This window comes from Syngnathus leptorhynchus, chromosome 7 (genome assembly GCF_054491065.1).
Source record: "Syngnathus leptorhynchus isolate UIUO chromosome 7, UIUO_Slep, whole genome shotgun sequence".
Taxonomy (NCBI): Eukaryota; Metazoa; Chordata; class Actinopteri; order Syngnathiformes; family Syngnathidae; genus Syngnathus; species Syngnathus leptorhynchus.
The window spans coordinates 8,932,829-8,950,891 of NC_141201.1; the positions used below are offsets into that span (position 1 = coordinate 8,932,829).

The 18,063-nt window shown below is 39.9% G+C and overlaps 1 long non-coding RNA gene and 1 other non-coding gene across 2 annotated transcripts; both read left to right on the forward strand.

Annotated features, from left to right (window-relative positions):
• The first annotated feature begins 269 nt into the window (after window positions 1-269).
• Window positions 270-6,083, forward strand: LOC147054638 (uncharacterized). The gene is made up of 3 exons (XR_015066758.1): window positions 270-383; window positions 2,361-2,459; window positions 5,976-6,083. It is a non-coding gene; the product is annotated as an uncharacterized LOC147054638 (long non-coding RNA).
• On the forward strand, window positions 3,924-3,995 carry trnaa-ugc (transfer RNA alanine (anticodon UGC)). The gene has a single exon. It is a non-coding gene; the product is annotated as a tRNA-Ala (tRNA).
• Window positions 6,084-18,063: the final 11,980 nt, after the last annotated feature.

The following is an 18,063-nucleotide window of genomic DNA, read 5'->3' on the forward strand; positions in this document are numbered from 1 at the left end:
CTTTCAGGAACAGCCCCTGTGATAGTAACTTTACAACATTTATTCAATAATTTTTAATAGGGTGTTCCCAACGTATATGGTGGATCACGATACTGTCAATTACATGAATAAAAGAAAAAAAGTAGAGTCATCTTCCAGCAAGCTGACCGAGACGCTTGCAAGTTTACACCTGTGCGGTCGAGAGCAGCTGCTGCGTGTGAGGTGCATGAATCCACGCCAAAAGGGAAAAGAGGATTTGGAGAGGATCACCGTTATGATCGAGGGAGGGACTACATGTGTGTATAATATTCCTGCTCCTTTCCCGCCGGGACTCGCTCCGAGCAGGTAGAGCATCTCTCAAGTCTCTCAAGTGTGCAGCTTCCAAACTTCTTTCAACACGTTCGGTAAGGTGTTATTGTTTTTGCCATCTGCATTTTAATAGCCACTGTTTACTGGAGACGAAAGTCACGTGATCGGTATTATTTTGGGACATGCTTCATCTCACTTAAAGTGTCCGGTTTAAAGTTTCTTGTCAGTTTTTTTTATTTTTTCTTGAAGTGCGTTTTTTTTTTTTCAACATTGCGAATAAGCGACATGTTGCGTCAGCATTTAAATAAAACGTACAGTACAATTTAAACTAATTGCTTTATTTTAGATTTATACGGGTGCAACGCAGTTCTGTTAAAATGGGTGTATTTTTGATATTTAATCGCCGCGCCTCATGTGCGTCATGCAAATTAAAGCCACAAGGTGTAGTATGTATTTGAATGAGATGTGATAAGTGATTTGGGCATTGTTCTCTAAAGTAGCGCATTAAGTGACTCCTATTCAACATCTGTAAGTGTTGAGCGCTTTCACCATTCTTCAATGTACCAACTGCTGTCAAAGCACACGTGGCAATGCGCCTTTACAGTACTTTTTTTTTTTATGCATGTGTGAGGGAGAAGATCCACGTGTACCATATTGCGTGTTTTCCTTTCCAACTCTGATATTTGATGGTTCTTCGAGTAAGCAGTGTTACAAATGAAAGCAAATTTCGTGCGAGGAGAGGAAGCCTCAAATGAGAGGAGGTTCTAAACAAGTAGGTTATGCAAAGAGAGTGGAGTGATGTGAAGTTGATGATTTATAACTGGAATGCTTTGAGTGGGAGGATAAGGTTGGGTGTATACTTTTAGAGCACATTGTATGTAATACACTTGGTACAGTTGAAGTCTTTGCTCGCCAATCTTCCGCCATACACTGTAGTCAAATTTACTCAGCACTTGTAAAATATTGTAAATGATCATAAATCAGTCATACATAGCATAAATGAATGTATTATTATTATTATCTTAATTATGGCAATATATCATTTCAGTGCAATCATTACAGCCGTTCAGTCAGGAGATAGGGGTTTGACTCTTCATTTACAAATCTTTGCAAAATGTTCCCATGCACGTAAAAATGTGGATCCTAAATAGTCTTTGGGTATTAATGTGAGTGTGGATAGTTGTTTGTGTATTAACTAGATAGACCAGTTATCTGAATAAATAAATAAACAAATAAATAAATAAATAAATAAATAAATAAATAAATAAATAAATAAATAAATAAATAAATAAATAAATTCATTGGTGGATCAAGCAAATTCTTAATACCACAAATTGAGGCAGCACGGTTGTCCATTTTTTAGCACACTCCCTTGTTAAAAATGTTTGGTTACAAATCCTTGCCGCAACCTTCTTGTGTAGTTTGCATGTTCTCCCAATGCTACGTTTCACAAATGCTCTAAAAGCATTTGCATGTTAAGTCAACTGAAGCTAAATTGGTCACCTAAACTGTCCATTTATGAACAGCGCCCACCCAAAATCACCTGAGATTGGTTCCAGCATACTTTAGTAAGCATACGCGACATATCGATGGTTCTTTCAATATTTATAGCATCCATGCTTAACTGGGAAAAGGAAATTAATCATCAAACCACAGACTCCCTTTCATGCAGTTTTTCCATCTCTAATTTGTATGCTGATCATCTGCTTGACAATATGGGTCTATCTTAGTGGGTTTTCGGGAAACATGGACTACACAATGGACCAGTCACCAGTCAACCACAGGACAAGTGTAAATAGCTCTCTTAGAAGGAAATCATACAGTGTGAATTGTGAACCACTACATTACCAGTGGGATTAGGATTTCTTCTTAACAAGGGAAAAACAGCTGATTGTACAAATCCCTTGTCTACTTGTTCCCACCTCCCACCCTTATCGCTCACAGTTACTCATACAACACACACAGAAACGCACGCACGCACACACACACACCACACACAAAGTGTAAACACTATGTGATTGATGGCTCGCCTCACACTGCTTCATCCGTTGCCGTGTTGATCCCTTCAACAGGCCCAGCTTCTGCTGTCCACAGTGTCCGCGATGAGTTACTACGTGGATTCAGTTTCTTCCTATCCAGCCCTTCACCCCTGTGACCGTTTGGCCGCGATGGTAAGACCCCCAACTCCCTTCTCCTCTCATAAATTACCCCAGACTACCTACCACACAGCCAGCTGGGAGTGTGAGGACATTATTTGCCAGAATGTGATCTGATGTGTGTGTTTTCTACACTGGATTCCATAATGGTCTTTCTCATGTATGGTGGCGTTCACTTTCTCCGCACATGCTGTACTTAATGATTTTGTCAAAGATTTTCTTCATTGTCCCCACACGCGTTTTTTTCTGTGTTACACAATCACCCTGCACCAACATGTACTTCTCTTTTTGGCGCTCGTGCGGAGACCGAGGAGCCTCCGACCTTGAACTAACTAGGCCAATTGAAGTCGGAACATCTCTGCCGCCGCTCCGCTCAGCCACCCGCCCACTGTACTGGATGCAGATCTTTCCAAATAATACGGAGTTAGAAGTAGCAGGGAACATTGGGATTCCTGGCAGGTGAGCGTTTGAAGGGTGCAGGCCAAGGAGCAACAACACAAATGCCTCCATTTGTATGCAGCGCTTCAGTGCATTAGGATAAGAGACGGAGGTTATATGCTAATGGGAACCCCACACTCGCCTGATAGAAAACATAGAAGGTTACAGCATTGCAGGTCCTAATTGGCTCAGGTGGCAATGCTAGCCTTTGGAATTGAGGCGCTTGCATATGAGGGCAGACTTGGTCAGAAGGTGAGTGCAGCGCGAACTTGTTTGAATAGATGAGAATCATCAAAAGACATTTGTTGTTTCAGCGTCTCTCAATAGGCTGATGAACATTCAGTACAATTATTTTGTGTTGATATTACAATATTCATAACTAATGATCTCCCTGCACCAGGGCCAACTTTTGTTGGCAAGGGCCAAATTGGATTTTTATAATGGTAATTTGCAGTAAGGTTAAAAAAGGAGAAAAATGTGTACAAAGTTTTCTTATATCATAAAGTACAATACAATACAGCTTTATTTATAAAGCACATGTTACAACAGCTGCAGCTGTAACAAAAAATGATTAAGTAAAGCCCGCATTTTAATTTTGTTTTATTTATGAATCATCTACTTATGATTCTTTTTAAATATTATAACTTTAACTTAACTTTAGAATAACTTTAAACATTTATCTTATGAAACATGTGTCTAAAATCATATTTTTAAGATGCATTTTATATTTGAATTTTCTTTTATTATTTGTAATATATTAATTTACCAATTATTGAATGAGCTAAATGAATTAAATGTAAATACAAAATTAAATAATACTTCATTTTTAACCAGCCAATTTGAAGGAAGGAATGGATGTAACAAATAAGTACATGTTCAGTGGGCAAGATTAAAGAACACAGCAGGCTGCATGTTGTCCCAGCCGTACTTTACCCACCACTGCTCAAGACAGTGATTGAGCTCCTTAATCTAGCAATGTAGCTGGTACCCACTCCCACCCCTTACCCCACATATCTCAAATCCCTACCTTAGTGGTTATGTGGGGATGTAGCTCAGTGGAAGAGCGCATGCTTTGCATGTGTGAGGTCTTGGGTTCAATCCCCAACATCTCCACATTACAGTGAAATTTCCAGTTGTGAAATTAATATAGCAGAATTCTGTTCACATCATCTTTCTTACACAAGAATGCCTGAATGAAGAGTTATAGACATTCAAGCTTGGAGGTTTCAGCCACCATCGCAAAAGACCAGAGTAATGAAATTGCAAATGCATTCTAGTGACCTCATTCTTCACAACTTTAGTTGTTAGTCATTATTTATTATAAGAAATAAAGAAAATATTTGATCAATTTAAAGGGTGTAAGAGGTTGAAATGTAATTTTAGCATTAATGCCTCTGTGAGTGCAACAGGAGTGGCGTCATGGCTGGTCCATCAATATTACTGACCAAACGTAGCTGTTTATGGAGGATGTATTATTAAAATGGTTTATTATATATAGACACGTATTTTTTTTTTTTTAGATTTTCAATAAAAAAAATAACCTGATAATGTGAATGGTAGCTGTTATTCAGTGGCACAAACGAACACATATTTGTTTCACCCCCTTCATTTTACAAATTACAAAGAAGCCTATGCATTTGAAGGTAATGTGTTATCTCAATTCCTCTCTCAAATCCATCCATCATGTGGGCTTTCATGCATTCTAACTTTCCCTGTTCGCTGACTGCACTGATAGGAGACAGTCCCATCCCACTCAGACATAAAGGCTCTCATAAATTGCCCCACCATCCTCCTCTCTGGTAGCCATCCATAAAACTGGCCAGCTACTGATAAACGCTGCAGTGCTTGTACAGTGGACGCGTATCAGATTGTCAGTCACTCTGTCAGCTAGTCGAAGTTGTATGCACAACAATGATGCATTGCCTGGGGATGTATATCTTCACTATGGCCGATTAATTATTTGATTTCTAAAAAATTACCATCATAACTTCTTCAATTAGATATTCGTTATGTTCACTATATCAGAAATTTATCTAAACGCTCACAAGCCCATCGAGATATTATTTATGCTGTGAAATGACTGAATATTTTGACCACAGGAATGTTTTCCCTTTTAGACTACGCCTTGTGTTTTTAGACTATAAGCAATATTGTAGACATTTAGTTTCCAGGCTAATTTATCAGTTCCAAAACAAGACCTTGTGAGGCAATTAGTATTTTCAAGAGGTTCAGGAACCTTGAGCTCAGTCTGCAGTGCCTATACCAAATTTACCATATCAGATTTGAACCTCTCATTTCCAGAAACTAGCAGTTGTGTGGGGGGAAATTGTATTATTTGTGTCCTATGGTTGAGGCTCAGAAATATTGTTATCTAGCCCGATTAGGAGAATAAGCATTGTTGCCATTTTTTCCAACTGAGCAAGAAGGTCTCAGATTTGCAGGAGCTGTTCTCATCCCAATACCTTCAAACTCAGCCGTGAACAGGTTCAGTGAGAGCTGAAAATCACTGCTTGAGATGGAGGCCACCAAACGGGAAACCATCAGTACCTTGTGTGCATTTTGAAATTCTGTCCATGAACGTTGTGAAAAAAAGAAATATATAATATGATTAACATTTGTATTTTGTGTGCCCATTTTGGGGCCATTATGTGTGACCAAGTCAGCATAGCAAATTCGGAAAAAAAATATCCTAAAAAGGATTAGACACAACTCTCAGCTCTTAGAGCTTGTTTGTGTTAAATATAAAATTGCCTTGTTTCTTTTTTAATCAGTGTTCGCTTTTGTGGGAAAATAGTTTTCTTTCTGTTCTCATTTCATTCAAACAGCAGCTCCAACAATATCTATTGAGGTTTTTTGTTTGTTGACCAATGCGGGTTTAGATAATGCTAAAAATGTTAAAATGGCAATCTGTCACTATCTCTTATATCCACAAAGAATTTCATATCTCTCCTGCTCTGTTGTCAAATCTTGACTTCCCCTCAGTGCGGCCTCTTATGTTTCTGTGATAAGCTTCATAAACAATGTGGTGAAGATAAACTGCCACGCCGCTAAACACAATAAATAACTGTATCACCCTGTCTTGTTTGCACCCAGAGGCAGAGTGGAGGTGTTGCCATTGGCCCCCAATTGCATCTCCCTGCAGTGGTCCAACCACAGCAGCAGTACTACCCCTCACAGCCCTTCTACCCTCATGATGTGCCCCTGCAGGAGGTCCCCAATGGGCACGACATGTATCCCACGGGTAAGAACCAGAAACATTTAAGCCGACACATAAGAGTCTATAAAAAAAAAGAACATTGGTGCAAATCCAGCTTCTCTGAGACGCGATAAAAGGTCAACAGATGCCGGCAGCAGCGTCATAATTGACGATCGCTGGATAAACAAACTGCCGTTAGTGGTATCGGTTATATAGAATCTTTATGGTGCTCCGGTACCGACCCAATTTGGTACCGGTACCAAAAAGTATCGTATGTTATAAGCATGATCCCTACTCATAACCTTGAACCGCTCGAGTCCCAGTCAGGAGGTTTCGCATGCAAATGTCAGTTCAGGTCATCCTTTTGTCAACCACTCACCCATGACCTTAATCTGCTATAGAAAATTGATGCATATAGCAAAATATCAGAATCGGCTACTAGTATGATTGACTGTTATTTCCACACAACCCCTTCAACTGTTAATGTGATACTTCTGCAACAACTGATTATCGTTATCCATGTCAAGGCGTCATGAAAAACAAAACACTACATCCCAATATAAGAGTGACACTTTAGATTCCTTTGGAAATTAGCACTACAACAACATACAACATTTAAAAGACTGTTTTGGAATTACAACAGCGTTTGATGTTTTGGCAAAAAACAAAACTGAAATAAAACCCACCACCATCTGGTTCAAGTTAGGAAAACATTGCAGCCACCATAACACTCAGCAAATGCAATAATGCTGCATATCAAAGTCAAAGAAAAGCAATCTCGATCGTCTCGTTAAATAAATCACACTCATGGTTTGACGCGATGCATGTGGTTTTCCACCGAATATGAGCAATGTTCACTGGTCACGAAGCCATCTAAAAACACACTTGAAGACATTTGAAGAAGAAAAAAAAGCATTCAAAGCACAGGCCACAAGCTTTTCAAATGGTGATTTCTTGCTTCATCAAGACTTATCATCATCATCATCACATGAGAGGCTAAATGTCATTTCAAAATGCCACTGAAGACATCTAAGTCAAATGTATTTTGTTTTTTTCTAAAATATATCATGAAGAGTCTATACTTAAGTTACCTTCGTCAACGAGCTTTTTTGGTTTGTGTTAGAAGTGTTAATTAAAAGTTCAATTGATTCTCTACACATAATTTTATTGAAGGCAGGGGCATGCCCCAAGACATCATCAATTATAGTATGACCTTAGACAAGGATAGGGATGACATGGAAAATATGCCAGTGATATCTGTGTAACCGTTCAGGATCAAACTAGGAATGTACGATGTTAGATGTATGAACAGTGGCCACTGGAAAGAAAAAAAGAATAACATACAAATATTTTCAGAACAAGCTTAAAGTCTTATATAAATTCGTGATGGTAAAATTACAGTTTTTCTCACAATATTATAACCTTTATCACAGAAAATTGTGATTTTATACTTGTTTTATTATACCCGTTTCTTTAAAAGTAAAAGTTCTCATAATTTTACAATTCAAAAGCTAATGAATTTTTCTTATTACGTAATGTGATTTTATTCTTGAAAGATTATGACCCAACACTAGGATATTTATATAAAATCATAACTGTTTAAAAAAATATATCACATAAGATTCGTTTTTTTATTGTCTCAGTATTTTGCTTATTTCTTCACATATTATGATTTGTTAGGCTTGACTGATTGTTCTTACCAATCTTAAATTAGTTTGTCATTCATGTAAACAATTCCAAAAAGAGAAAAACAAGGAGCGTGCTGCTATGACTTAAAAACATTGAATGCGTAGTCATGAGGCAAAAACTCACACTTAACAGAAGCGCTTCAAATTTGATGGGCACAAAAAAAAGTGAATAAAAAGCATCGGAAAAGCTGAGACACTCTGCCACAGAAGAGTTTGTTGCCAACACGTTTCAACTCAGTCTTCTTCAGGGCTAAAACAGATTTGCCTTCTACTTAACACGTCTGTTGTTCAATATTTTACAACACGCGCCACTCACACAAAAGCTCCTTGTTGATAAACAAGTCAAAGCAAACCATTGACTCTCTTACGATTACTGGAATCCTGACCGATGTTTACCCTTTGTTGTCGTTATTATTTTTACCAGTGCCACGTGCTCGCATTGTCTTTCCGCACGTGTTGTTGGTGACACTGAACCGCAGGGCATTGTCTTTACTAGAAAACCGGCACCACCGACCTCTCCCTCACCCCCCTCCTTTTTGCTGGATTTTTCCATGTCGTTTTTTTCTTTTATTATGAGTATTTTATTTTAAACTGGAAAATTCTTTCCAGTGCTTTTGACTCTGGCCTCTTCCCATCCTTAAGCGAGATTGATGTTAGCAGCCTGGGACGCACGCCACAGCGTTAGTGTAGGGCAGCTGGGTTGCTTTCTCCTGTCACCTCCCTTGGCTGGATGCAGGGGGTAGGATGGAGAGGGGGGGGGGGATTTATGGTGAAGGGGGGCAGAGTGTGGCCATCTTTTTCCCAAGCTTCTGGTTTGGTCTCTTGAGAAGTGTGTGCATACATGTTTGTGTGTGTTTGATGGAGAATCAGGATTTGATGGGATTCGCTGCTGTTGCCAGAGACACACTCCTTTGCAGCCTCACTTCATGGCTCCCAGTGCTAAAGCGTTGACATAAACATTGCTAAGTGGAAAAAAATGACCCTGCTATGACCTGTATTTTTTGTTGGGGGGGCGGGGGTCGTTGTGCTTCTAAATCCTCCACCATGTTCATAGCATGACACACTTTATAACACCACGTGGTGATATTGTTACAAAACGTTTTGCCCTTGTCTAGGCTTCTGTATTTTGGACCACCTGTTCATTGATAAAATAACTGCAAAATGCAATATGCTTTATATTATGGTATTACTCCCGAATGGCTATCTGAGTTAGGTAGGCAAAGTGTAAGAATATTTTCCCGGACTAATGCAAGCAATTAAAAAATAATCCAACGGGTACGTATGCATGTTTGAGTGTAAACTCACTCAAGGTCCCATTTGAAATCATCAAGCTTCTTAGTAATGTGCAAATATTGATTTACTGTTGCAGCCTTCTCTTGCACACTCCTGATGTTCCTCTTGCTTTGTACCTTGTCATTGGTAAATTTTGTTCTGTTCTCTTGAATGATGCTGATGCTGCATCTAGAAAAAGAATGGGCAACTTAACTATAACTTATTGCAGAAGCATGAACACAATGAAAATTGTAGAAATTGTTCAGCAGACACTGAATCAACCTTCTGTCATGGCCATCAAAGTGTATTCTCACATCTTGTAAAATATTGTAGGAGAAGATCAAATGTTGTTTTTATGGCAAAAGGGGGGGTTTACACAAAAAAGTAACATCAGAAGTACCACCATTTGTGGCACATATGATTTGATGTTAATAATTATTTTTTAATGTGATATTTTCCCCACTGGATAAATGAAATGTAATCAAAAGTTGTCGTTTCCTCTTTTTTATTTATCACAACTTATTTATTTACTTTTCACATTTTTGTCCAATTTTATTATTATTTTTTTATTGAATTTATTAGTAGCTGATGAATACATATTAACAAGGGGTGCCAATAATGATGGTGTATAGTGGCATATTTGAAGCAATAATTGACAGAAGAAAGAATGTAAAAAATGAAAGTAGCAAAAATTCCTAAATTTCCTCAGAAGGCCGATTCCCCCGTCATGGAGATTAAATGGAGAGCTGTTAAAGTGACATGTTGATTGTATGAGAAAGAGTCCAGAGCAGACGTTGGATGCAAGGGGACCATCACATGTTTGGCCCAGAGCCCAATGTCACACACTGTGCTTCTTGACAGGCTACAGCCATGCCATGGTCATGTTTACACTGACCCAGCACCATAATACATACACACTATCAGACACTCACGCTGCTGTAAACCTTCCTTGTAAAAACTCTCACTGTCCATGTACTGTACATGTGTGTATGTATGTGAGGGGCTCCGTATTCCAACATGTGCAGTTCTGACCCTGATTCACTTCTTCAGTGGATGCACTGTAGACGCAGATTCATTCATTAAATTCCCACCATGCACTCTGGTGAGTTTTGGATTACAGCATCCTCCCATTCAGCAAAGTGTGCACGTTCACACACACACACACACACACACACACACACACACACACACACACACACACACACACACACACACACACACACACACACACACACACACACACACACGCACACACATTAACTCTTTAGCACCTCTGAGTTCAGTGTACATTTAAACATGTCCTTCCATTTAGTCCAAGCAGCTGTGATCTGGCACTCAGGGACCATTGGCCTGTGTTTTATTTGATGTGATTTGACAGCTGGACACTTGGAAGGGCGGGTGGGGGTTTGGGAGTTGGTGGTTTGGGAAGTAATGGAGGGGAGGTCACATGGTGGAAAGTAAGAAGTGAGTGGGCGGGATGGAGGTTGTACTGCGAGGACGGATAAGAGGAAGGAAAGTCACAGGAGCGGGATCGGCGATCGTGGTGGGAGAAGAAGAGTTGAGTGGGCGAGAAACAAGGGAGGGGGCGATATGTGGAGCGCTGCGGGGAAAGATTGGGGGCGGGTGGGGGGGCGCTTTGAGGGGCACGTCCACACGGGTGCAGGCCCATTTTTTATTTCTCCAAGTAAACAAGGGGCCTGCGGGGGTCTTGTGGGGGTTATGGGAAAGGAGGAAACAGTGATGCTAATCAGACCAGCGCACACTTCCCCCCTCCAACAATAAAACAAAACAAGAGTGCAAACACGGAAAAGCAACAGACAACTGCGGAGGAATGTGCTGCATAGCTGCTGTGCTCCCATTATCACTTGACAGAGGTCACAGGTGTTAAGTCAGAAAGTACACGTAACGTGACAGGTTAACTGCATTTTAGACGTTAACGAACCTCAAGGGGCATAACGGCAATGGCTTGCTTGGCTTTTTTGCCTTCGTACATATACAGCTTGGGAACATGGAGTACTTACAGTACAATGTCCCTCAGAGTCTAATTGTCCTGTGGCTAGATGAGCTTGAAGGACACAAACAAACTCCGCTGGGTTTATTGTTTGTGCGATAATTGAATGTCCATACAATATGTGCCTGTACTGTATGCACAGAATATGTTTGAGTATTTCTCTTTATTGCAGTAGAATAGGTTGAATAGGTCAGTATGCATACATCTCATTTGGATCTTGATTCAGCCATTTGCAAGCTGAGGTACAAAGTTGACTGTTCAAGGATAAAGTTGTATTTTATGAGAAAAATCACTGGTGTGATGATAATATTGCAAAACACATCATGAGAGCAATGCTATTTATGAGAATAAGGATGTAAGAAATACAAAAAACAAGGTGAGATCAATTTTACAAGATAGAGTTATGAAATAGAAAAGTATAAATTCTATGAAACTAAAGCTGCATTCTTATGATAATTGAAAAAAAATACAATATTACAAAAATTAGATCAAAACAGACGAGAGAAAAGATCATTTTAATCTTCAAGAAAAGTCATATGAGGAAAAAATAGAATTATTTTACAAAAATATATTGTAGTTCGCTTTGTACAAGTATATTCAATGAAAGAAAGTGTACTGATAATCATTTTACAAAAAATATTGGCATCATTTTGAAATAAGTAATGAATAATTTTACAATAAAATGTCAGTAACAAAATTACATTATAAGATGGAAAGTGATTTTATGAGGAAACATTAATAAAAACAACACTATTTTTTTTACATGATCTTATAACATTATGACTGTTTTTCTCGTTTTAAGTCATTAAATAATACAAATAAAGGAACAATTGCAAAAAAGTCTTCCGATGGATGCCAATACTAGAGGGCAGGGGTCAAACTGTGAACTTGAATTTTCAGTGATCGCTCTCATCCAAAGGGTCAGCCAAACAGTGAAACTTCCCCTTCCTTGAGTTCTGTGGGTTATATTTCTACAAAGCATTTGTCAGTTCCTCTTGTTAGTACAATGACTAATTGCACACCGCTGGAGAACATGCAGTATCAGAAGACTTGCTGACGTTGACTGTTATGCATATTTATTTGAGGCAAGGTATTTCTTCAATGACCGCCGATTATGAAATTGCCCACTCATAGCGCTGCAACAGAGACACTGAATAGCGATCACAAAGATTCTACTGTGTTGCTGTTTCACTGTCTGCATGCGTGTATGCGTGACACGGCATGGTCTGCGGTGAACTGCATGAGAATGAGTGAGCGATTGATTAGCGACTCAATGCTACCTATTCACAAATGCCGTTTGTGCATTGTCAGACATGTTCTAAGTATGGATTATTATTTTGACTAAGCCTGTTGTTCACATTTGCTTTGTATTGATACAGAAAATAAAATCATGCAATGTCACTAGAAATTAACAATCGAAGTTCAACTAATAGATGTCATGAAGTGAATGGAGCTGGGCGACCAAATGCAGCTTGGACCAGGGTTTATTGAAGGAACTCAAAAGACAGAGTATAGAGGTTCGACTAGACAAAGACAAGAAAGCCGAAACAAGACAAGAACAGACAAGCAACTAGAAAAACAAGGAAACGAACGGAGACGGATCATGATAACAGGATCATTCTGATATTGAAGAGAAAAAAACACACCTTTTACTAAAATCTGACTTCAATAAAATGAAGTCATATTACAAAGTGTTATGTTAATCAAATCATTTGTGATAGAAATAAGTAATCATTTTATGGGAACAAATTCTAGCTTTAATGACAAAATAGTGCGCAAATTGAGTTGGAATTTTTTCAAGGATAAATTCATGATTTTACAACAATCATTCACACTCATAATCACACATACAGACTATTTACATTGGCCATTCGACCGACCATTCATGTCTTTGGAATGTGGAGGCACCTGGGGGAATCCGGGGGGAATCCACACACGCACAGGGTGAACATGCAAACTCGACACTGGAAGGGCGAAGCCAGAATCGAACCTTGCGCCTCTAAACAGTGAGACGGATGTGCTAACCAGTGCTTCGTGCTGACAATTTTTTTCTTATTATCATTATTATGCTTTATTTAACAAATAAAAAGTGTTTGGGAAAAAAATTAAACTCATAATCCAACGTCACTTTCGAAAAGTGGTATTGTGGGTAAATAGTAGTGCATGATTAAAAACAAGTAGTTTTTGATAGCGAGATGTTTTCAGCAAGAACTGATGAATAAAGCTGGGGTGGCTGTCACCCTCTTGCATGTGTCTCCTCCCGCCAATCTGCAACCTTCATTCATTCAATGTGAACCAAATTAAAGCCACAGACTGATGTATTTTCCCTTCAGCTGCTCCAGCAGAGCTTTATCTGAGAGCATGTCGGCAACGTTATGGGCTAGGTGGAGGGAGGGAGAGAGGGGGCGGGACGGCGAGAGGGAGGTCTGGGAGATAAAAAGACTCAGAGGGGGGTGGGGATAATTGAATTATCTGCACAATGGAGTGATGGGGGGCACGTGGTGCCGCTAATGGAGGAAGAGATGTCCTTTTTAGCGAAGCTAATTGTTCAGAAAAGGCTTTATTCAGGGGTCTCCTCTACTTCCCCAGTGCACTTACGCTGCACACACACACACACACACACACACACACACACACACACACACACACACACAAAATGAGCAGACTGTGGTATGCTGAGGCACAAGGGAAAGAGGCACAAGAGCGCATTAAAAACCATTGCAAAGTCACACACGCACACGAAAATAAACCCACTTTAAGTTATGTTGTGAGTCAGCCAGCTAAGCCTTAGATCTCAGCAGGGGGGGCATCAAGCCTGTGGCACCTTCAGACGGCATCAACCACTGATAGAGCTGCCACAGAGCCACCAGACAGCAGCCACAAAGATCCTACTGTTTTACTGTTTGACTGTCTGCGCCCTGCTTGCGTGTGCGTGTGTGTCCATCACCCATCTGCGCCGGCTTTGAGCTGCCTGAGAATGAGTGACTGATTGATTGCATGCTAAACGCCTATTCACACAGAGAATGCATTGTCAGACACGTTCTACGCATCGATTTGTATTTGGTCTGAGCCGTCGTTTTACATTTTGATACGACCAATGCAGACAAAAACATCCATAGGGCGTCGCTACTCGAAATAAACAAGCCAAGTCAGACAGACAGACGGGATTCGTCTGACGCTGACGGGAAAACATTTGGTTGGCAGCCGTATGCATTGCCGCAAATTGAATAACCTTTCAGTACAGTCTAGTAAAAGGAGCAGGTGCCGCATTTGGAGAATATAGACGTGCAGATGTGCTAGAGAAAATGCAACATCAGCTAAATGTGCTATGCTGCGATACCAGTCAACTGTCAAAACCATGGCAATGACATGAAGCAATAGAATAAATAATAACGTACTCTCAAGATTTCTACCCTCAAATGTTCTCAGTGAACCTCTCAGGTTATTTATAGCATACGCCAACTTACAATACCTTTGTCAAAGCAGGAAATGACACCGTAACTTGCAACAATGGTTGTTTTTTCACTTTGTTCAGTGCAATGTTTAACAATGACACTGAATGTGTGATGTGTGCAGTTGATCAAATTTCATGGCTATCTTTGTGATCATGTGATGATTTTCTTTCCATCAAAACAAGCTGGACAGAACTCATCGTTGTTGAGATCAGCCATTTTGTCAAGCAGCAGTTTGGTTACCGTTTGAAACTGTAAGCCCTATGTTACCATTTGTGTGGTTTTGCCTTATGATAAAAGTTAACACATTGTACTGCATCCTGTTTCATTCATTGCCTTGATTTAATTGCCTAATTATGTGCTGTCTCACTGGTATGCTATGATGTCACAGCATTTAGACACAGGCTTGTCTACATACCCGCGCCTGGGTGTGTAGGCAAGCCCCATCAGGTTTACCGATCTTATCTGTACTGAACCGCACCACTTCGTCGGAACACGGCTTATGTACCGAAAGTCATGTGACATAATTGTGACACGTCATGCGCCGGTGACTTTAGCAAAGAACAGAAACATATTTAGAATTCTTTGGGCTTGACATTCTATTGTTCATAGCAGGACTAAGTAATTGAAATTTTCTGTTGCATGTCCCTCTCTCAGTTTTGTTTATTTTAGACAACGATGCTTTATTGCAGCTACAGATCATACAGTAACCCACCAATGGAACCGATAAGTGATACGCAAACTCATCAAATACCTATCATATGCTCCTAGATTCTTCACTTGTGTCCATGCACTTTTTTTTCTTGTTTAACTTTGCAAACAATGTAAGACATACTAAACAAGTGAGAGCAATGCCAGTTTTGAGTAGCACCAGCAAAGTTATTAGTGAGCAGCATCGTAAAAACTCTACCCCAAGGCACCAAAGGACATAGGCTGTCCTTTTAAAACATAGAAGGGAGGGAGTTCATTAACAGAAAACAAAGATGTCCGCTCAGAAAGACTGACTGACTAAAGATGAAGTAGACGGCAATGTATCCGTCCCACCCCCTCATCTCCCAGTCCACTCTCCCCCTCTTCGCCCCCCTGGTGAGGCTACTCCCCTCACCACAGAACCCACCAGCACTCTTCCCAAACGAGCCTCCTATCAAAGCACTGAAATCTGACCCAAGCCTGCTAATGGAACCGGTGAAGTAACGCTGGTTTGAAAATCCATATGTGATCAATATCCTCGGCTCCTCTGCCTCCATCCATAGCATCCCATTTAGAAACACACGCATGCAGTCTTATTGATGTTCATATGCCTTAAGATGAAGTACAAACAAGGTTGTTCATGATGAGAGCAAATTGGAGAAGAGGCTTTTATTTCAAGGGAAAGAAAGAATGTGTTCTTGCCATACTTCCAGTGTTTCTGGAGACAGGCTTTTGCTCACAGTAGAAGAGAGAATGACTCCTCTTTTCTGCAATCTTCCAGTTGCCATGGAAGGCGTTTCTTAATACTAGTGGTTAGCTCAGACTGCACTCTTTCTCTTTTCTTCTTCTTCCGTGGCAGAAAAAAAAAACTTTATTTGATTTCCAGGAAGCCATGCATGGTCTTGATTATTGTAGATAAGAAAGTACCCCACCAAAAAAAGCGTTGGAACATACATGGTTGTCTTGCGCAAACTGATTTTCATTGATTATTTATGGTGAGAGAGGCCCTTCTTAGATTAGTTTCAGTGTTAGTATGTCAAATTTGTTTGAAAAGTCATGCAGTATTCATGTTTCTTTTTTCTGCCAGTAGTTCACCCTGCATGCTATATTTGTCCTATATTTTAAAATGTCCTTATTTTCCCTCACAAGAACAAGGGACTGTTTGTTGAGCTAAAAATATGATTTTTTTCAGTAATTACTACGAATTTACAATAAATCTGATGGGGACAAGCACCGCTTCTTTGAGCACCTTCTTCAAACAAAATTACATGGATAGCTTCTACAAAACCATACTCCTCAAATGAAGCCTCACTTTGAGAAACCATTCAGTATATTTTCCGATCATTTAATGTTAATCACACATTGTATTCATAGTGGTTTGCTTAGTCATAGAAAATATGCTCCGAAAGAAGTGATGATGCAGCTACTGGCTGTCATAGTTGCACAGTCATTGTCTGGCAAGTTAATTTCTATATATAGGGGAAAAAAACTTTTCAAGTACAGTTAAAACTCATTTTAAAGTCAAACTCTAGAACATTTCATTACACTTTATGTAAACTGAATATTGAACAGTAAACAGAAAACCTAAATATGTCTGGTTTATGCTATTTGGACTAAAAGTAACAGCAAATATATTAAGTTAGATTTATACTTATTTCTTCAAACCTGCTTTCATCTTTGTATGGTAAAATGTGATGTAGTATACAGTGGAGCCTCAGTTTTCGAACACAATTCGTTCCAGAAGGCTGTTTGAGAAGTGAATCGTTCAAATTCCTAATCATATTTTCCCATTAAAATAATGGCTTTTTTTTTATCCGTTCCAAAAAAAACCCGTCATTTTTTCACTTGCGCATTTTTTGACCGCGCAACTGCACCGCGCTGGTAGCATTTTTGTGACAGAGCGGCCGCTGAGATTTAGAAAATATTTTTAAAGTCCTGATGAATTTTCCAAAATTTAAGTGGACCTCAGTGCGCAGGAAGTTTAATTTTGTCTGATCGCGCAACTGCAGCGCACCGCCGAACGCGCAACCGTAGCGCGTCACCGACCGCGCAACTGCACAGTGCTGGTTGCATTATTGTGACAGAGCCGTCGCTGCAATTTAGAAAATATTTTTTAAGTCCTGATGTACTTTCCAAAATTTACGTGGACCTCAGTGCGCAGGGGGCTTAATTTGGTCCGATCGCGCAACCACCCGCAGCGCGCCGGCCGGGCGCTCACTGTCGCATTGCTTTAGGAGCGTCTTTGCGTTTTAGGATGGCTTTACTGATTACGTCTGTTTTGAAATAAGATGTGGCGACAATTTCCCAAATAAATAATAAAGAACAATCGTTATCCAAGACAACAGTATCGTGCAAAGTATGGAAAATAAGTACAGTGGAGCCTGGGTCATTCGCTACAGTTCGGCTATGCGTTATCTTGTTTTTATGTCTTAACTGGAGCATGGCCAAGTTCGGTCTGGAAATGAGAATAGTTCGACTCAACTACTATAATGCGAATGTTGGTTAACTTTAACTTATAATCACCCAATAACTAGAAATGCACATTTCAAACCATACTCTCCGGCACTAAACAGCTCAAACAGCCCCTGATTACTGTTTTTTTTTCCACTCTCTTGTTCTAGAAAACATCCCTATGAAACATCTGTAACATCATTTTCGGGAACGTGTTCATGACGTTTTTAATGGTTTGTACACTCAAGTGCGCGCCCGCGCCGCGTGTGTGCGTGAGTGCGTGAGTGCGTGTGGTGCGCTTGTAATTGAATTGTGAATCAACTGGCACGCCAGCCCACCTTCCTCCTCCTCCTCCGCCCCCCTTCAACCCCGCCAAGCACCGCCTATTTCAGCTGTCGTTGTTCTATCAATGCAACGCCCA